This window comes from Manacus candei, unplaced genomic scaffold (genome assembly GCF_025592945.1).
Source record: "Manacus candei isolate 608988 ecotype Guabito, Panama unplaced genomic scaffold, ASM2559294v1 h1tg000014l, whole genome shotgun sequence".
Lineage (NCBI taxonomy): Eukaryota > Metazoa > Chordata > Aves > Passeriformes > Pipridae > Manacus > Manacus candei.
Genome location: NW_026138062.1, coordinates 73,970,056 through 73,991,264, shown reverse-complemented (window position 1 = coordinate 73,991,264; position 21,209 = coordinate 73,970,056). Strand labels below are relative to the sequence as shown.

The window sequence follows — 21,209 nt, the reverse complement described above, 5'->3', positions numbered from 1 at the left end:
GAAGAAAATGTGCAATGGGCTATTATATATCTGTATCTGTGCATATATTTGTATATAAGTGAAAGACTGAAACACCAAGAGCAGCCAGCTCTCAATAAAAGCAAAACTGCTTCTTGGTTGAAGAAAAGGAGAAGTAAAATACTGACTGTGAGGGTGACATAATATTGTAACCTGAAAACTAATTAAAGAAAGAAGAGAATTTAAATAACATTTGGATGCAACAGCAGGAAACACAAGGAACAGGTGGTTAACAAGATTTCTTTTGACTGTTTAACCTATTCATTAATGCCAAAAAAACAAACTCTGTCAGACTCTGGCTTTGCCTAGTTTCAGTAGTTGTACTTTTGGCTATTTCGTGACTCAGAGTATTTCTTCTGCTGTTTGTTAGTCTCTAGGGATCTGTGTCTCTGCTGCTAAATGCTTTTGATCTCCACTGTTTGTGGCATTTCCCTTCAGGAAGCAATAGGATTACATGGCTGTGAATAAGGCCCAGTGTTTGTTACTCTGCTCTGCAGGTTCACTACAGTATCTGCTGGAGTGATCTCCTTACAAAACTGGATGAAATTTGTTGCCTAAGACCTAGAAACCAGGGAAGGCTTTTCTTTGTGATCACTGTAAAATACAAAAGAATAAATAAGTGTTTTTCAGTGTATTGGTATAGCCTGGAGGGATATCTCTAATAGAATAGGTCTCTCACTGCTGACATCCTGCTGAGTGACTGGGACTACATTAATACTGAAGTGGCTTCACACCTTCAAAGAAGTTCCTTGTTTAAATGACCTTCTAGCAAAGAGCTCTTTCTCTCTAGCATTTTATATTGTTTCACACTATTTCTTGAATTCAGCAAGTGAAAATAGTCTAAAGTGATACCTGCTTAAACAGTCACCTTTTAATGATATAAGTGTTTACTTCTCTTCTGATTTTAAAAAGTTTCTTCCTGAATTGCTTTGGTTTGCTGTTTGAAGTGATGGCATTATTATAAGAGTAGCTCTGTAAAAGTATGCTTTCTTTAGGATGGGGTTTCAACAACTTCAGGCAGCAGACAGAATCAATACCTGATGTCAGATTCTGCCTACATTAACTCCCACTCCCATTATCCTCCTACACCCATTTGGACCTCTACATGGCAGGGATGTGCACCTCTAACTTCTCAGGCTTGTTTTCACAGAATTTATTCCATTAACTGTTGCTTCTTTTTGTTATTATTTTCCCCTTTCCTCTTCCTTATTGCTTTCCACACAGCATGCAGTCCAACCTGCTGGCTGATGTTCTTCTTCCAAATTAGTGGTTTTGACACTAGAATCTCCTCCAAATAAACTGATTCATCTTCTCACCCCCGTTCCAGTAGGTGCATATATGAGAACTGTCTTTTTCCTGTACCTTGTCTCCCCTTCCTGACCTGCAATCCACAGAAGGGTTGGACTCCCTATCAGGACATGGAATGCATCAGCATCCTCTGTCACCTCTGGCTTTGAGGGGTTTGTCTGGCTGGGCTCAGGGCTGTGACATTTGTTGTCAGCTTTTTGTTACTTACTGGATGTTATCTCCAGGGCTGGTAGTGGATCGATTTCCCCTAACAAAGACTTTGCCTAATCTCTTCCCCTCCTGTTATCATAGATTATGATCTGTAGATTTTCCAGTTTCATTTTCCAATTCCATCTTTCTTTCTTTTTCTTTTTTTCCCCTTCCCCCCTCCTCCTTTTTTTTTTTTTTCCACCAAGAACACACTTGCAGTGTACAGGGACCATCCTGATCTCCAGGACATGACTGTTGAAAGGGGAAAGAATATATATATATACATACACACTTATATGTATACTTAGTTCACAACTTCCTTCAGATTCCCCATCATTTTTTGATCTTGAAGTTAAAAGAAACCAGCAACACTTGGAAACAGGAGATCCACCGCGTGACATGGTCCAAATCTGGCATGTCTGAAAACAGTGTTTTGGGTTCCATTGCTAAACTCCTGGGAAGTAGGAAAAGAACCAGGCTGAGTGTATCTGCAGTGAATCTGTGTACATGTGTGGATCCTGAGAGCTTCCCACCTAGCAGAGTAGTTTTGAGTGCTTAGATGTGAATCAACCCATTAAGCAGACAGATGCTTTATAGACCTCATGTTACACCATTTCTCACCCTAGAGAGTTGCTTCCTATACGATACTTCATCTTTTATGATCTTAATTAATACTGATTGGTATATGATTGCCTCTAAATACACTATTCTACAGGGAAAACTAATCTCTGATGTTACAGTGAGTGGTATTTAGGAGAAATCATAATGTACTACAGCTCTACGTAAATGATTAAATAGATCATCTTTTTTGATTTGTGTGTATCTATCTCTATATTGTCTTCCTTGATAGCTTATATTGTAACTCCCACACCTGGAACTTCCACCCCCTGTTTTAAACCATATCAAAAGTAATGTGTGGCTAGAGGAGATCACAGTTTTGAAAACTGTAATGAAAAACCATTACTAAATAAGAAATATAGCTTTTTATTTTTTTTTCCCTCCCAGTTTGCTTTCAACCAGCATACTGTTTCTGCTTTCATATAGAATTCACTCCTGCATTTATATTGGCTGGGTGATTTCATTTTTGGTCCATTCCTATTTTGAGAAGGAATCCTCCTGCACACATCCCAAAGATTCCCTTTCTCTTTCAGCAAATATTGTGATTGTAGTAAATTAAAAGCAGGGATTTCAGTAAACAAAACCCAGAGGACGAATTAATCTTTATAGCTGGCTATGACACTGAACTTAAAATTCACATGTTATTTTTGTCAGCAGCATGTCCAAACTGCCAAGGCCATTCTTGAACACCACAGCTGTGATATCTACAATAGCTGAACTACAGGAAAGCTGCAGTTAGGTCATACTGCCTTGTCACTGCACACGAATAGCACGAACGATAATAGTTCGCGTTACTGCCTACTCATTTTGCCGCATATTTTGTTCAGTAAAAACAATTCTAATTATTCACAGCATGATAAAATAGTGTGCTGAATGCCACCCCTCCTGTTCTACATGCTTAGCTTGGGAAAGGAGCGTGATGGTGTAGATCAGCCCCAGCTGAATCAAACTGGGCCCCGTGGGCGAGTGCAGAGAAAGGTCCTGGAATGGGCTGTGAGGGCAGGCCAAGGGACTGGCTGGGTCAGGTGGTTTTTGGAGGTCAGCAGGGGGAAGTTTTTAAAATGAAGCAGGGGAGAGGCTAAGGCCAGCAAGCAGCTTTCAATGGAGAGGAAGGAACCGTCTGGGCCCTCTGTGCAGTAAGTACTTGAGTTCATTCTCATAAGTAGGGAGAGGCTGGCTCAGGAGCTTATTGTTGGCCAGAGCTTGAGTTGGTCAAGGGGGAGGTGTTAAAACCAGATACTGAGCTGGAAGGGTATTAGGAAGTTGATGTGGGCATTTTACTGTGTTTTAGCAACCTAATGCTCAGAGTAAGTTTTATAGGGCTCGCTGCCAATTATTTCAGAGCTTTGAAAATGCTCCTGCCTGAGGTAAATACTATCAACTTCAAAAGAGCTCAACTGCTGTTTTGGAGCACTTACATAAACATACGTTCCAAATCTGCAGTGATTTGTTTTACAGGATTAAATTTCTTTTAAATGCTATTAACAGCTTGGAAGACTCATGCCAGCCTCCTGCATGCACAGGCTGTTTGACCACAGGTGTCTGGTTTAGGAGGTCTGCAAAACATCTACTTTGCACGTTTGCAACCAGTCCAGGAACAAATTGCTTGATGATGGTGTTACAAAGACAGGCCATATGTGGTAAAAAACCAAAAGCCATGAACAAATAAGAGTATTGTAAAAGCCCAAGTGCTTGCAGTGGTAGGTAATACGACACAAGAATTGTTCAGAGGTCCAAAAAACTGTGTCTCATGTTAAAGGTGATGGACTGTCTTTTTTTTTTTTTTTTTTTTGGCTCAGCTTTTTGCTTTTCTCTTTGGCTTAGCCCGAGGGAAGTGGAGAGGAGCTGCTGCCCTAGACCTGGGAATTGAATTTTGGCAAGCAAGCTGGCACATGCTACTTGTTTCTAGCTGCAGACAGTCAATGGGGCCAACTTTGGGGCAATAAAGCTGAATGTTGAAAGGCAATCTAGACCTAATCTCACAGGATTCAGAGGAAGAAGCAAAATAACTCAGAAAACAAATGATGTGCCATGTGAAAAGAACTTTCCTGCTCTTGGCAGGTAACCCAAAGAAATTCTGATGCAGGGGTTTAAAGCGGTCTAGGTGTAAATTTTTTATAATGGTAAATTTTTTGGCTGTACTACTGCACTAACAATTCAAGAATCTGTAGCACAGATTGGTTTTCTGTCTGCAGCAGTTTTTGAGTATATAAATCCCTTCTTAAAGTGGTCCAACTTGATTGTTTTAAAACAGTGCGAGTTCCTTGTCCCAGTTGCTTCATCTGGAAGGTTGAATCAGAGTTTCATGCTGATAACATGAAAGTGATTTTTTTTTTTCCTTTCCCAACATTCAGTTTTAGTTGATTCATTACCAGTTTGTATTCACTTGAATTTTTACTGATGTTATCTTTGAAATAGTTCTTCTCTTATCTTACTGTTTGCCCACTCTCGACTTCAGCACAACAAAACTGTCCAGGCTCTTGTAACTTCTCTGTTGAATAATCCATTCCTTCAATCATCTTTTTGTTCTCCCTCTGTACCCTTTCTAGCTTACATCATTTTTTCCAGAATGTAAATGACCAGAAAAGCAGTCCAAATACTGTCTCAGGGAAGTCTTTCATAAGCACAGTCTTTCTCTCTTCCAACATTATCTCTCCTAAAGCATTTTCAGATGTCAATAGCTTTTTCCACACCTGCATCACAGTAAGAGCTCAGAACCACATGGTGATTGACCAGTGCATCCTAATTTTCCATCTCCATGGCAATAGGAAGAATTCTTGTTACTGATCCCTAAACAAACAGTGATTAGAGATCAAACAATTCCATCTCCTAAACTGTATAATACCTTCTCATTTTTTTTTTCTTGAGGGTGTTACTGCCTACTGGCATGGATACCCCTTACTGGGCAACATTCTGCAAGGTCATATGTAAGGATAAACACATACATCTCTTTCATTGATCAAACAAAACCTCCAAACTTCCCTGAGCCACATTTAAAGCCTAAAATGTGGCCCAGAATAAGAAAGCCATCCATGCAAGTGGATGATCTTGGTTACAACAACCTGGCAAGCCCATGGGTTTGGTTGCCAAATTTGCTATTTCGGATTAAAGTCATAAATAAAAAGGTAGAACTAACATAATTAAAACTGGACACAATACTCAGACTTATGAAACTTTTATGTGTTTGAAATGTGTAAAAGCCAAAACAAACATAAATTTGAATATAGTAGAAATGCTGCAAAATAAAGTGAGTGGATTCTGATCATACAGACATAACTTCATTGCTGATGTTTGAGTGGATGCTTTCAAAAATTAGATCCTTGTTAAAAGCACCACTCCAGGTTGCCATATTAGAGGATGATCTTGAAGTTTTCCTGTAGCTTTGTAGTCAAATATTCCAGAATTTGCTCTGATATCCTGTCTATAACTAGACTATTTATCAGGTAATCTTTTAGTTATGGGGAAGAAGTAGGTAAATGTACAAATGGCACAATCAAACAAAATGCGTTCAATTGCAAAAACTTGAAATTATTCACAGTGTTTAAAAGTGGACTATTTCTAAACGAAAAAAAGTCACTGTTCTTTTCCCTAATAGTGACAGATTACAAAAAATTACATTCCACACCTCCCACAAGTCTACATCTGATAAGCTTGCAGGGACCAAACACAAATCTCTTCTTGGGGAACATTGAGCTGCGAGTGATGCTGAAGAGATTGTGGAATGGAGGAGGGAAGGAAGGGTAGATGATGTTCTCTCCCTGATGAGACACATAAAAGCCAAGCAGCCCAGTCCTACACCAACATATTTTCAATACATACATATTTTAAAAATGCTTTAGAAAAGGATTGTTACTCCATCTGATGTATGTCACCAAAGCAGAGCTTGGCAAGGAAAGTAGAGGTTCTAACAGAGTCTGAATATAGAGAGATGTATGTTCTAACCTTGGAAGCTTTATGCCATCTACTTTCCTCCGTATTTCTGCAGGGAAAGGCACTAATGATACTCCAAAATCCCTGCTGCTTCTAAAGACAAAGTTTGCAAAGTGTTTTGATGATTGAAAATAGCACCAAGTAAATAACATCGTGGCTGCCACTGGGGTATGTGCTTGTAGATGCACTGATAATAGGAGGGGGTGGGCAGCCGTGTGTGCCAGGCAAACAGAGCCTCGTGAAGAAAAGTTTGTGTGAAAGTTTGAGAGTTTTACCAAAGCATCACAAGTTCAGATGCACAGAAAGCTAGAGAATAAATCGCTGCACAGAAAGTTAGTATCTGAAGCGCTGAAATAAATGGCTCTTAGGGAAAAGAAATGCTGTGCAAGAATTGTTTGGTGCGTCAAGAATTTCTTGTAGGAGTTATGGAAGAAGTAATGTAAGTAAAAACTATTTGTTCAATTACAGGGAAGCTAAGCAATCAAGAGATGAGATCCAACAAATATCAAGTATCAGAAACTTATTTAAAAGCCATAATAGTAGCAATATCATTTTGCTTGCTGCACGTCATATATGCACCTTGGTTGATGAACAGCTAATTAATCCTGTAATGCTAGACTCTTAAAAATCACAGACAGTGGCATGGGGGACGTATCTTTATATCTAGAAGGGAATTCATGGTAAAATTAAAAGTTCTCCACAGCCAGCCAGACATCCTTTATGCTCATCGTAGTGTTCACTTCTCATATTATGTTTCCCTGAAATCACCTTTTGGTTTGATTTTTTATTTTTTTTTAATTTTATTCAGGATGAATAAATGTTCTATGAATCAGTTATAAAGTTCTCCACTCTGTTTTAAGTGTCCCAAGCCACCTCAATCTGTGACTGAGGGTATTTTTGCTGTAAGAGAGTCCCTTTACTCTGGGCACTTATCACAGCATTTCAGTGACACATTTCTGAGAGGAGCATGATTTTTATACACTTTTAACTCATCCATTTAAAAGAAGAGATGTAGGTTTTCTGCTTCTAATGATACTAAATTCCGCAGAAGACTGAAAACTTCCAGGGAACAGATATATTTGGTTAAATGTAGATGTGTATAATTCTTCAGGTCGGAAAAGATCTGTAAGATTTGAGCCCAACCATTAACTCACCACCGCCAAATCCATTGCTAAACCTGCCTGGACAGGTTTCTAAATTACGTATGAAAATCTTGTCTCAATGGCACCAACTGACATAAATTCATTCAAAAAATGGATTTATAGAAAATACACGGTTGATGAATTACTATCTTTTGTATGAATATCTGGGCTGAAAATAGGGTGTGATAAATCCAGTGTGCTTTAAAGCAATCCCACTCAGCAGATCTTCCCTACTAAGCTGGGGTTTGGGTTTTTTTTCTACTGAGAAAGTGGGGAGAAGGCAATTCCTCCACATTTAAGCATATGGTCCAGAACCTACCCAGCAGGGGAGATGCTGGGTGACTCATATTTTTTGCATGTCCTTACCCTGAAACTTCCTGCAGGAGTCAAGTAGCTGAGGTTCTCCCTTGGGGTCAGTTAGACCTTCACAGCTCTGTCCAGAGAGTAAAGACCTGTGCTAAGCTACAGCCCTTCATGACAGTCAGAGGCCACTGTAAACTAAGTCTTTTAGGGGTCCTCTAACTGTTCCAAAAGTCTGCAGTTGCTGTTAACTTGCTGTAGTTTTCACAGTCCTGGAAAACATCCATTCCCTAATAGTACACCTTTTTTGAAAGTGTGTGTTAAACCAGAATACAGATTATATATTATTTAATTATGTCTCAAGGGACAGCTTTGAAAACAGGATATAGACCTTTCCTTATCTGTGCACAGTACACAAAGGACTGTGCCAAATCTGAAATTACCATGACTAAACCACTATGGGTTTATCATCTTGCAAATTTAATACTAAAGTGAGAACAAGAGAACTTCAACTCAGCTTTCAGGTCTCTGAGGGCTTTTTTCTTCTTTTTGTTCCCTATTCTTTCTTTTCCCTGTTCATCCACTGAAAAGTGTAAAAAGCATCAGAACAGTAGATTTCATTTGGATATTAGTCCAATGTGTTAACACTTCTACCATTGCCATTAGAGCTACTGTGAAATATTTTTCTTAAATTTCTCCATCTGGACGATGGATTTTCTGACTTCACATTCCTCCTTGAGTGGTAGAGACTACTTTTTTTTGTACAATTTTAAAACAAATAAACAAAAAAATCCCACATACTGCCTCTCCCCCCCCAAAAAAGCCCTACAAACCCAAAAAACAAGTGACTAACAGTACCAATCCTCCCACCCCATCCCCCGTGGTAAACCAAAAGTGAATGAACATTGCTTTCCCCTTACAAGAACCTTCTAATTTGTGTTTCCAGGCGTAGCAGTGGAAATAGTGCACAGGTTAAATGATGTAACAGCTAATAAAATAGCAACAATAGAAACAAAATGTTAGACCAAGTTCTCACTGAGGTTCTTTTACACATACATCCAAAATGTCGACATTTGCAATAAGAATTTGTGTAGGGAAGACGTAGTATTTAAAATGCCAGTGGTAGTTCAAAGATTCTATTCTGCACCTGTGCTAAAATCCATGCTTTAGGCAATGCCTTGGGAGAAACATAAGCTACCAGAGCATACCAAAATGAAAACTTTAGAACTTTTATTTATGCACATTGATGCACCACAAGAATGTGTTATGTGCATCTAAAACCAAAAAACTGCTTTTTCTCCTCTTTGAACGTGTGAGGCCAAGAGGAACAGAGAAAGCCCTGCCACAGGGAGAAGGAAAGTTCCCTCATGGTTTTGTGGGGTTAGACATAAAGGATGAGGCTGGCTCAGGGTCTGGTTCCTGTCCTTGGGGCAGTCCAAGCACTGCTCCAGACACTCCTGTGTCTTTGTGCCACCCCTCAGCATAGCACCCTAAATGCCAAGCTGGCATGATTCTGGCGTTCTCAACTGCAGAAAAGTCATGTCTTGATGTGCCATAGGGAAGGGCAAGGTAATTCCCTGTATCTCCTCCTTTATTTGTATTTTGGATTCTTGTCCCTAGGCTGTAGGGAACTGGGAATCAGGGGGTAATGCTTTTTCATCAGCCTAACGCTCCAAATCCAGTCCAAGCTAACAACGGCTATGTCAGTGTATGTAAAATTATTTCCCACAGGTTTCAGTGGATCATGGGCTGTAGCTCAAAAAATAATTATGGAGTTCAGAAGCTTCAGTCTACACACCTGTTTGAGAGGGGAAAAAACCAGCTCATATTCAGGCATATTCACCAAGTAAATGACCTGTACACAAACACTGTTAAACTCATCATTAAAGGCTTGCAAAACAGTATAGTCTGCCACCCAAATATGAACTACCTGATTAGTGGTTCCCTGAAAGGCTGATGAGAACACTGCAATTGTATTTTACTGATTGCTTCTGGCTTTATAGGAAAACTTAACACTTCCTTTAGTTTTAAGCAATAAAGCTGTGTCCAGCTCTACATGCCATTGTTTTTCTGCCTCACCAGTCCAGACATTCTGCTAAAATCTTTTGTTAGAGTGATTTTACATTTCTCAGAGAACATTGCAAAAGAATGGAAGAAAACAGCAGAGAGATGTAGGGTCTAAGGAAATACGGAGATAACACGGAATCAAAACAGCACCACTCCAATGCCCCTTCTTTAAAAGTCTCATTACTGACCATTTATCTGAGAGCCAGACACACAGATGGCACTAATTCCCCCCACAATGCGTAGTGCAGCAGAAATGTCATGTTGAAATAACGCACTACAGTAAATAACACACAAGTTTCCCACAAAGTTCAGTCACTTTGTACGAAAACTGATGTATTAAGTTATTAATATTTAATGTTTCTACTGTGTGAGCTCCAGTAATAGTTTTCTGTAGGCAGTTTGTCTTTTATTTATGGGCATGTATAATTGTAGTCGACAACATGAACATGAAAATACTTGCAGGTAAATTTGACTCAAAAAATAAAAATCTCAGCAATTTAAAACTATTTGCAGGATGTTGAGGAGTATATTTTAAATGTTAACTAAAGAGCAGTTAAACATTTTTCACACTGTCCCATCTGGCACAGCTGTAAATAACAATCCGTCTGGTTTAACCGTCCTCTGTTGACTATGTTAGCAAATGTTAGGATTATTTGCTATTAACTGACAATTTCATCTTTGAGTATATTTATAAAGTTCTGCAGTGTTGACACTAGGACATATATCATTTCTTGCAGATCAGTATAATGCTGAAAGAATCTTTGTACAAACATATTTAAAGATCTTCATCTTTATGTCTGAAGATGCCATTATGGATGGGGTTAGGGAGATTTATCGTCATCTTTACTTTGATCCCCTTTTCTGCAAAAAAGCAATAAGCTGAAAAATTCATGCATCTGGAGAAGCAGAGAAGACAGTTTCATCTGCCACTGAAAGCAATCATTTAGGCATAAAGGACTCGCTGACTTCTGGATGTGAGCGGGTACAACATAAATGTCTCACAGATATTACGTGTGCCATAGTGGTCTTTCATTCAAAGCAGAATTTATGGGTGTTTCCTAGCTACTAGATGAGTGGTGTGTAATATGATTCCATAAATTACTGTGAAAAGCAGACAGCAGCACAATAAAAGTAAATATCAATTGCAGGAACAAGTGTATGTTACCCTGTATAAACAAAGAAAGGGATGGGGAGATCAGCTCACTCCTGTTGATGAGGGCGTGAATATTGACATGAGACTGGCAGGGATTCCTGGCCTGTGTTTCAAATGAAAATCAACATTTGCTTGGTCCACTGGTTTGGATATGGTAGAGTGGGTTTTATAAAATACATCTTTCATTCTTTAAGTATCAGTTTTTAGTTTGTTGCCTTCAATTTAAAATAAGTGCTTATTGTATCGGATAGAGAAGCCCCTACCTGGGTTCTGCTGTGCTATTACCTATGCACAATGCATATAAAACTTTCCAACTTTCTAATGCCAAAAGTGGATGAAAGTAAAAGTGAGACACTTAGGCACTAAAATATACACTGTTTCTTAAAGAACAAAACTAAACTAATTGTCAAATTATCACTTCCCAAGCCTAGAAAAGTTACTTGTCCTGGAAATTTTTTCCATGGGTTAGGTAAAGGGAAGGTGCTAAGAGTGTAAAGCAAAGGGCAGAACGAAATAAATGTGAAAAGGCAGCAGCACTCAGTCCCAGGTATTTCAAAAGCTGTGCTGGGAAGAGATTTTATCTAACATCTCCCATTCTGATGCAGAATTACCGCCTACTCAGTATGTTATTTGTGTGTATTCAAAGGCACAGCTACCAGCTTTGCCTTTCAAACTGATGTTTTAACTATTATCTTTGGTGTGCAAGCCCAGCAGAGGAGATGTGCTGACAGTAAACCAGGTTCAACATTTTCTTGTATATCATCAGCATTGTTTGTTAGGTTCAGGTTCCTACAAAAAGTGCTGACAGGAAACAATGCTCAAGTGTCATTGAACCAGCTGGGCCAGAGGATTCTTCGTTAAAGCTAATTATGCATGAGAAGAACTTTGCTTGACTGTCAGTTTGAGCTGATAGAACTGACAGATTGGGGAAACCAACCCCAATTTGACTTGCAAATAATGTATACTTTACATGGGTATAACTGACAGACAACAACGTAAAAAAGTTCCTGCCTGCTGCTTTTATGGCCACTTCGTAGGCAGAGCTATCATTTATATGGAAGTAGAAAGCACTACCACCCTCTCCTGAAGGTTTCATCATGATCAAGCTAAATCTGTTTAAAATGGAATAGTCGGGTCCAGAACCCCTTCAAAGGAAACATAAAAACACCTGTTGATAAACAGCCTGTCCTGTCTGTGAAACAGAACTGCAGAAACTAACAGCTTCAATAGAAGGGTCCGTGAAGTTCAGCATCTGTGAAGTAGCCAGATTTAAGATAGACTGGCTTTTGGTTGCTTGTTTGTTTTGTTTTAAAGCAGATAAATCTAAGAATTTTCTTCTTATTGTTGAATCTTTTGAAAGACCTGGGCTTGTACAAGCAGGAAGAACTTCAGGTGAAGACTGCAAACCCCAAAAGCTGATCCTCAAACCCTCCTCCACGTGTGATGTAGGGGTAACAATGTCCCAGCATCCCTCCAGACCCCTTCCATGCTTCAGTTGGGTTAGAAGGGGAGCAGATTCTCTGGACCTTCCTAGAATCCCCAGTTCTCTTGTTCCTCTCTTTAACTTTGGTTTGTGGCAGTGTTTCAGATGCCTCAAACTGATCTTTTGAGGATGAGAAAAAAGATGCTAGCTAATTTCATTTCCGGCTTTGGAAAAAAGTCTGTCATTTAACTGAATTGCATAACTTCACATCAATGATTATAAAGGCAAAACACATGAAGAAGATTCAATAGAAAAAGGAATTGGATTTAGGAATAAATAAACAAAGACAGGTTAGCTATGAAATGTCTTTGTTCACTGAGTGGGATAGGGAGTGCAGTTGAAACACTGTTTATTTACAGATTTTTTTTTTTGAGCTTTCACAAATGACAGATATTAGAGTTGACTAAAAGGAGAAATTACAGAAGTGAAATTTATGGTATATATATTTGCAATTATTACTTAATAAGATGCATTCAGAAGTAGAGAAGATGCAATATGCACTGAAAATGGTAGACATGGAAGAAAATTGCATCATGAAAATGAATTAAATTGGATTTCAAACCATCCATTACACAGTGGAAATGAACTTATAAGAAGAAGATATGGTTTGACATGCAAAATAATTATTTTAAATGGGTATATGCATTAAAAGGTTGTGTCAACATGCACACACAATTCCAGTGACCTTGCCTGGTAGGGGATGGGGAATTTTGCCTTAAGACTGCTGCAGGCTAATTGGCACTACACTCACTTTCCAAAAATAGTTAATGTTATTCTTTATTTGCAGAACCCTTTTTCTCTTAGACTATTACAAAGCTTTTTAATGAGAAACCTTAAAGTGCATTTGTGAAATGAGTCAGATATTTTAACTGGGTATGTTGAAGCAAATGTAAAAAGACATTTATCAAGGTGATGTGTCAACGGCAAAAAGCTGGCTGAAGAGTTCACACACAAAACATACTTAAGTTTGGTTAAACTCTTGGATGGAATATTCTATATACTTGAAACTTGAAAAGCATAAAGGTAAATTATCTGAAGAGACTTGTGCCTTCCTTTCTATTCTCATATTTCAACACTGTCAATAGTTTGCTTCATCTTTCACAAACTTTGAATAAACTCTTGTTACAAGTTTCCAAGTAATCGGTTGAGGAAACATACTTGGTTTCTTTTCCTTAAGCGTGTCTCTCATCTGGGCATGGATTTCAAGCCCTGTGACAGCAGGTGGGGCTTGACTTTTCCATTTCCTCCCTCAGTTCCAAGAACAACTGGTAGAACTCAAGTCTGGGCCATGTCAACACATTCAATGCAAAACTTTGCCTCGTGACAGAATAGGTGCAGCCTCTTTGTTGCTGGAGTGAGAGGTAAGCAAGGAGGATGATAGATAGGCTGACTCAAGCAGTAACAAGTCAAAGTATTATTACTGAATGCTGGAATATTATCTAGTCAAATGTCTAGGAAACCATGAAGTAATCTCAGAAACTTGATTGATTGTAAAGAAACATGTATTTAAAAAGGACTAGAAATGGTTTCTCTTCTACCTGCCTCAGACAAATTTATCATTAAATCACTTTTCCAAACCAATCAATCTCCATTTCTAAATATTTCTGTGCCAGTTACCCTCTGAAGATTGTTCCCCAGCCTCACTGCATTGAGGCTTAGATATGTTTTTCTAACTTCATGATGTGTTTGCTCTCATGTCAACCTTAACCTTTAGCTACAATATTATTTTCCCCTTTCTGGTTTTTGCTTTGATTATATGTTTGTAGATAGAACCCTTATCCTCATCTCAGCTGTTACTTTGGCAAGGTCAGTCTTTCAGCAAGCTCTTTGCAATTGTATGGTCATTTAAGAATGGATTGACCCAGCAGAATTATTGAAAAGACTAGTTGCTCTTCCTGCTATTTTGAATCCTGTCCTTTCAAAATTCTGCTGTGGCGATTATTTGGTCTCAAAAGACCAAATAAGCTCCTTAGCAACTTCCCTAACCTGATTCCCTTTAGCCATTCTGCCTTTTGTTCCATGTTCAACATCATCTCCTCTGATTGAAACAAGGTACAGAGAATTTACTTAGTTTTGGGGCTGTACCTTGATTATCTTTAATCTCTGTCCCATTCTTCCTGCATAAGTAACTCAATTTCCTCCATTTGCTTTAATATCCCTTTGCAAAGTCTGATTTTTTCACTGTATGTCTGCATTTCTTGACTTCCAACACTCAGCTTGCTTTTGCTGCTCAGTACTTTCTTGCTGGTTTTGCATACCCAGCATCTGTTTCTGTTGCCACTGTTCATCCTTCTGGGCAAGTCTATTTACACATTTAAGATGGCAGTTAAGGATTCAAATGATGAAAACACATTTCCTAAATATAACAGTGGTACTGCACTGTGTTTCACAGCTTCCAGGTCAGGTTATTTTAGCAGCTTGTTTTTGCTGTCCTAAAGGAAAACTCTCATTAGACAGATGCAACCTTCCTTTTGCTTACTTATTGTTGCTCGGTTTGTACTATTTTGCTCTTATATGTGGCTTTCAAGTTATATTCTGGGTGAAAGACCAATTTGTGTTCTATAAAGATTTATGTAGCTTTATGTAGCTTCTGCATTTGCTCCTAAACGGTGATCAAATGAAACTTCTGTTTACTCCATGGATGACATTTATGGACTGAGCAAAAAGGGGTGTGAAGTACTCTGGTAATTCAGAAGAAAAACACAACAGTAGTATCAGTTTCCTCATGGTAGACATAATTTTTGATATGGTGGTGTAAAATGAACACTAACTAGAATTTTAGCAATAAATAAACTTTTATAATAATGACAATAAAGTAAGTTTATATATATTTATGCTATGGCACAAGTTTTCAAATCTGCTTTGTACCTGTGTTTTGCTAATTTCATTCCTCATATTCTCTACCTACCTACTCCCACACATCTAATAACTCCTTATTTAATGTTGCCTTTTGTTGTCTCCCATCATGTTTCTCTTTCATTTGCTTGAAGTGCCTCTTTTTTTCCTATAACTGTTTTCAGCTCCTGCTTTCAAAACAATTTCTTGCTTCAACTGACCACCTTCATAAAACTAAGCTGATTTTGCCTTGAATATTTTGTAACAGGCAACTTTGAGCACTGAAAAGTCTCTTGCCACCTCGATGTGAGGGGAGGGGAAGCTGTCCTTAGCAGCATCTGTTGCCTAGCAATCTGTTTCTCAGGTGCCTTTAGCTGTACAGCATTGTGATCAAAGCTGAAAAGGCAAACCTAAGGGAAAGTGAAAATGGGCTCGAAAAACACTGCAATCAAAGCACAGCATTTGCTGCAACATTTATGGTTTTTACACCACAGAGAAGAGACTCCAGCCATACTTTTATGCCTTTCTCCTCAGGAAGAGAGAAAGCATTTGTCCAGCAGCTCTCTGCTGGACAGTGTGGCACCAGCCTGCCTGTTCAAGATTCAAACTAATATTGCTCAGCCTTGATTTCTGGGTTTTTTTGCTTTTCTGGGGTTTTTTTTGGCATCACCTTAGACCTTTTCACACTCCATCAGGTGTCACCTGTACCAGAGGCACAGGAAGTAGCACGTTTCCTTTAGGATAAATTGGTATAGGTGGGATGGAGTACCCTGAGGAGCTCTACTGCTTGTCATTCAGGTATCATTCAGTGTCAAAGACCCAGGTGTGGCTTTGCATGTACCAGACCCTCACTGGGCCCAGTTTGAGCCATTCCACGACACAGCAACTACTCCATGCTGGCCCCCACTAAAGATGGGAGTGTTCCCTCTACCTGAACATTAACCATATTGTGTTAGGGCTTAAAAAAGGCGTAAAATAAACCTTGTGTAAGAAGGATTTGTTTACATGGATGATGTCCAGATTCTTGAGATGTTGGGCTAAGTTTTATTTGCTGCATGACACTAACTAATACGAACACTGAACAAAATTAGACAGAGTGATTAGTACTGTTCATGTTGTTACAGGGAAAATGAAATCAATCATCCTTCCAAAACCAATCCTCTCTCAGTGACATCTGGATGTGAATATCTAGATTAAGATGGTATGACCCCAGCCTAACAGCGTTTTCCAAAACTGTCTTTGTAGTTTGGGTATTTGGGTTATTTCAGTGTGACTGAGAATTAATTTAGGCATTCATACAAGTGCTTTATCTATGAAGTGACCCCTGAATAGAAACATGAGCCTGTACTCATATTATTAAAAAATTGCATTTGTGTGGTACATAAAAACCCAGTGATAAAGGTATGTAAATCATCCTAAAGGCAAAACTTCTCAGAAATCAAGAGAGGTTATGGTAGAGCAGCTAAAAAAAGATCTCTTGGTAATCTCATCTGTCCTTAAGGTTCACAAAGTAAAGGGTTTCATCACCCCATCTTCCAAAAGCTTAACAGGAAAATGTAGAAAGACAGATGATTTCAAATTGCACTTGAAGTTTCAGCACCACTAGAGATTTAAACAGATAAGTATCTTCCCTAAGTAAGCAGCTGCTGAGCGAGTCTCTTGAGTGTGGTTTTGGAACTCCACAGTGACATTTTCATATACCATGCTTTTGGCACTTGAGCAAAATCCAAACCCCACTGCTTCTCCCTTTCCTGATACTTTCTCAATTAGGAGATGATAGTTATTTGTCATAATTTTATGCATTATATTTCTTAAAAAGAAATGAGATTATCAGTATATATAGTATATATAGTATATATACTAGTTATACAGTATATATATATATAAAAATATATAGTGAGTATATATACTCACCCATCCCCAGGATTCCCATATTTTCAGACTTTAGTCATTCTATAGTGCATCTGAGTTTCAAGTTTAAACTGATTATTTGTTAACAAGAAAATCTTTTAATAATAAGCATATATAAGAAGAGAGATGCTGTAAAAAAAAATTGTAGTTCTTTACCAGACAGCGGGGAAATGAATCTTCAGAAATAAGAGAGAGAGGAATTTTAATCTAAAGGTATTTATGGTCTAAAGGTGTTTTCTTTTGCAAGGCTGGAGGAGGGAAGTGAAATAGAAATGAGATGGTAACTGTGGAATTACAGTTGGACTGAGCATCCTACTGAACCTTATTCCGGTTTTGGACTTCCTCAAGCTTCCACATAATCTGTTTTATAGATCAGTAAATGAGTGAAGCCTTTCTCTCCTCTTTAAAATCTGGAAGGGAACACATTCATTTTCCTGCTTTTGAAGGCTTGTCTACAAGGTCAAGTTATGATAATGTATGGTCTTATTTGAAAGTTTTTGCACAGCAACCAATAGGCAAGATTGGTCCTTTCTAATTACCCTTTTAAATCTGTGCAGCAATGTATCTTTGACTCCACAGCACTCCACCAAAGGTTAGTCTCACGATGCTCTCTCTCTCCTTGTGGGGCTGGTGGCCATTTGATGTGGGCTTTTTTCCCCCTCACAGAGTTTAGAAGTCATAGAAGAAGTGCTGGGAATGCTGGGACTGGAGAGCAGTACAGACTCAAAAGTCTGCTGTATCATTCACATGTCTTTTGCAAACTATGCCCATTTTCAAGTTGTTGGCAGCCAGCAGGGAAGGATGCAGTGAGATCCCATCATCACCATGGGGGTGCTGCTGTCTGCATGTGCCATCACACGGACAGGCGGCAGGAACAGGTAGCTGCCCATGTCATTTTGGACAAAGGAGGATAAAATCTAAGGGGTAGTTTCTGTGATCTCTGCCTGCACCAAATGGACTTCCAACAGCTCAGTTCCTGGTGCTCAGATAATCAGTATTCATTTTTAGGAATGGATGTGATGCGGGATGAGGGTATATAACAATGGCATAAGAGTGAATAGCCCCTAGCCATGTTTTAGGCCCTTTTTGCAGCCCCTTTCCCCCTGGCTAGAGCCCTGTGGCTAGGCAGGGCCAGACATTCTGCTGCTTTCCTGGGAAACATATTCTGTCCTCTGCTTATTGACTGGTTTGTGATAGTTTTTTGCTAGCTGGGCAAAATAAAAGTTCTCCTGGCGAGTGCAGAGGAATGTGTTTTTGGAAGATTGAAAGAATAAAAGTTGTGCTTGTGGCAGGGCCAGAGGTAGTGGAGCAAGATTTGTTCACTGTACAGTGGCTGTGGCAGCAAGAGACAGCTTTTTACCTGGGTGAAAGGGATGTTCAGAGGCACTTTACACAGCTGGTGATGCTGCCTCTAGCACCTGTGTGTAAGTGTGAAGCCTGGTGGATCATAAGTGCCTTGTCTTCCTAATTTTCACATACATGTTGTCCAGTGCTTCTGCAGAAGGGGAGGACACTACATTCACAGTATGGAAGGCTACTGAACTCAGATCAACAATAAATTGCACATAAGCACTGCAGCTTTAGGGCCTGAAACACAAACCCTGTCAGAAATGGCACAACCATCTAATTGAGTGTACCTGTGTCTTGTGAAAAACTACTTAAAACTGTCAAATCAATTCTAACTTTTGCTCTTCCTCTCAGAAGAAAGTGTGGTGTTCCATTTGCTTCCTAGAAGCTTCACTTTTTCCTCTTGGTGCGGAAGAAAAGCAAGAGACTTTTGCATGCAGGAGGGAAGATGATGGTCTCAGCATTCACTGCTGAGTGGTGCACAACCTGTGCATCAGCCTCTGAGAGGCAGAGCTTCATTAAGGAAGGCTACAGGGAAACCATTTGTTACCAAAATATTTTCCAATTTCTGTGCCATCTTCAAAAATTGTTTTTCCATGTCCCTGCCTATTACAACCCTCTTTTTTTCCTTTTCTTTTTCCCCCCCCCCTTCAAATTTGTTTTATCCTCACCTCTTACTACAAGGTCTTCCCTCATTTTATTCTCCTCCTTTTCTAGTCCCTGGCCAGACTTCAGGTTCTTATATGTTCTGCCATTCCTTTTCCAGTTCCCGGCCTAGAAATCTGTCAGGTGTGCTGGAATGTTGGTGGAACAGAACTGGAGCAGTGGTGGAGTAGGAGAAGGAGTTAAAACTGAAGACTGGGAAGCTTTGAAATAGAACACAATAGTTATTGTGCTAATTTTTATCTCCATAGCAACACTAATGCGATGCAGTTTCCCTTAGTCCTGGAATTCCCCTCCTATGGTCTCTTCCTGGGCTGAGCTGACCTCTGGCACTGGTACAGGGACTTGGAGAGTGTCTGTATGGCTTGGAATTGGTGGAAGGGCTGTTGGGAAATTGAGGAGAGTTGGAGAAATAAGCAGTAACCTTGTGCATCTCTGTGGGCTTCCCTTACTGGTGTGGGACAGATTAAATCAGGAGGTTTGCCACCCAGGCACAAAAATGTTAAAACGGCAGCTGGTGCACTAGGCAGCAAATATTCTGTTGGAAGGCTTCTTGCAGAGGTTCTGTGAGGATGAGAGGTCAGTGTTACTTTTATAGGTGAGCCCTCAGAGAGACACTCTTGCCTTTGAATGTATTATCCTATTATCCTCGAAATCTGATTTTAGGTCATCTGAAGGTCTGCACAAATTGCATAGCAAAAACCAGACTTTTGCACTATCATTTCTGAAATCACTAATAGTGTGAGACCATGATTAATGCAAATTGAATATCTTAAAATCCATATGCATCTTTAAATATCTTACTTTGGGTAATTATATCTTAAAAAGGTAAAGATAGCTGAAAGCTCAGAGCATCCTTCAAACAGTAAAACAAACTACTATCTCAATTGCTTTTTCTCCTATACCTAATATCTTGGTAACCACACTTGCATTATAATAAGCTTGGGGTTTTTTTAACCCTCGTGGTACCATCATACTGAGTGAGAAAATGTGGTTAGCTGGGAGGAAGGAGGTTTTTTGATGTTCCACAAATGCAAGTGTCCCAAGGTGTATATTTCACTGCTTAACACTGTTGTGCCACGTGGAGAATGCCAGAGGGCAAACTTTGAAAAGAAGCACCAAGAGAGAGAAGAAAATGTTAGCAAATGCTGTTGTGACAGATGGTGAGATGGTAGGCTGTTCTCAGATGGAAACATGTTGAAGAGCTTTACTTCTCCAGTCTGGACAGCTTCTTGAGAACAGGCTGGGGGCAAAAACATCCATAAAGGCCTCAGAATGGCTTTAATCTGTGAACTGTAACTGCCAGCAGAAAAAAGTCAGCTCTCTAGGCAGCTGTAGTAGCTGAAAGTGTTCAGTGAGCAGTGCTGGATGTCCATGAAGATCTGTCTGGAGTCCTGGCTGGAATTCATTGTGCCTTGGCTGAGAAACACTAATGCTGTCCACAAAACACGGGAATGCAGTGATGATCTTCCTGGCAAACCACCAGCAGGGTCTGGAGCCAAACCAGCACCTACTGGGAGCTTTTTCTGTCAAGGGGCCTTGACTTAGCTTGCAGTGGTGGGGGATCCAGATGCTCCCTTCTCAGCTACTGGCACTGCTGGATGTTACTGCCAGGTCTGAACTACTCTGGCAGTTAGAGCTGAGCACAGAGCTGTTCCTTTGAGTAGGACTCTGCTAGGGTTCCTCAGGTTTTGACTCAGATGAGGTCTTGAGAAAGGCGTGTAGTTCTGCAGCTGGAACACACCCAGCGACGCATTTAAAGCGGGAGTGACACGCAGGCACATCAGGGAAAGACTGAGCTTCCAGGTAAACTGAGGGTGCAGCGAAGGAAAGCTGCAGGAAAAGTTATCTGAAAACACAGAACTGCTTTCCCTGTCAGCTGACTCTGAAGATAAAGTGATGGCATTTTCAAGCAAGCGTTCCACTTCACCAAAAGTATATACTTACATAGCCTACAGGCACTTCAATTTAAAAAAAAATAAAATATTAAAAAAAGGAGTAACTCTAAGCATATTTGACTTCCTCCACTTCCTTCTGTCCATCCCTTCTCCCATCTTTCATAGCCTTAATACCCAAATTAGAGACCTTCCTTTCCCCACATATTCAGAGCCTATTGCCTACATGTGAATTTGCAGAGCACTGAGTGGGCTTAATGTACCATCAGGCTGGAACGTGTGAGGAGCTAATTCTGGGATGCACGAGTACAGGAATTGTCATGGGAACACAGCCTATAATCAAGAAGGAT

The 21,209-nt window shown here is 39.6% G+C and overlaps 1 protein-coding gene across 1 annotated transcript in view; it reads right to left on the bottom strand.

Moving 5' to 3' along the window:
- The window catches only part of HTR1F (5-hydroxytryptamine receptor 1F), a 108,616-nt gene that overhangs the window by 72,394 nt on the left and 15,013 nt on the right, over positions 1–21,209 (bottom strand). The gene's annotated exons all lie outside the window — the stretch shown is intronic.